The sequence below is a fragment of the Cupressus sempervirens genome, chromosome 2, assembly GCF_028749045.1.
Source record: "Cupressus sempervirens isolate cs-2001-9-10 chromosome 2, ASM2874904v1, whole genome shotgun sequence".
NCBI classification, from domain to species: domain Eukaryota; kingdom Viridiplantae; phylum Streptophyta; class Pinopsida; order Cupressales; family Cupressaceae; genus Cupressus; species Cupressus sempervirens.
In genome coordinates this window covers 563,589,626-563,590,368 of record NC_143119.1, presented here as the reverse complement: position 1 = coordinate 563,590,368, position 743 = coordinate 563,589,626, and positions in this window count along the sequence as shown.

Below are 743 nucleotides of genomic sequence, written 5' to 3'. Positions count from 1 at the left end.
TCCGCCCTGACAGCGGCGTTGAATCAATGAGCTGGGCACGGGAGAGGCTCGCGGCAACCACCTCCCCCATTGTAGCCGCGATAGGCTCGCAAAAAATATTGCTAGAGCGCCAAGTACCCACCTCATGGCTATCGACAAGGGCTCGCCATTAGATCAACTTCGAAATCGCAGAACGGACGCGGTGTAGAATGGCAACCGCTGCCAAGTCTCTTCCGTAATTGCGTCGGTCTAGTGATCGAAGAAGGTGATCTAAGAGAGGGTCCAAGCGTGTAGGCATTCGTTGGGGGATTCGGGCCGATGGCAAAAATTTGTGCAATACCCGAGCAACACCGGACGGAGGTGCAAGACGAGGGCTCCCGTTTTAGATCGAGTTTTAAAATCACCGAGTAGACGCGGCGAGGGGCTGGCAACCGCTGCCAAACCTTTTTCCGAAATTGCGCCAGCTGAGTGACAAGAATACATGATCTAAAGGAGAGTCCAGGAATAGCACCCTCGAGGGTGGGCTTCATGCCCCTCTAATTGATTCAACGTCGGCGTCCACCGTTTCAAAATCTGACATATCCATCCGCCCTGACAGCGGCGTTGAATCAATGAGGGGGGCACGGGAGAGGCTCGCGGCAACCACCTCTCCCCTTGTAGCCGTGATAGGCACGCAAAAAATTTTGCTGGAGCGCCAAGCACCCACCTCATGGCTAGAGACAAGGGCTCGCCATTAGATCAACTTCGAAAACGCTGAACAGACG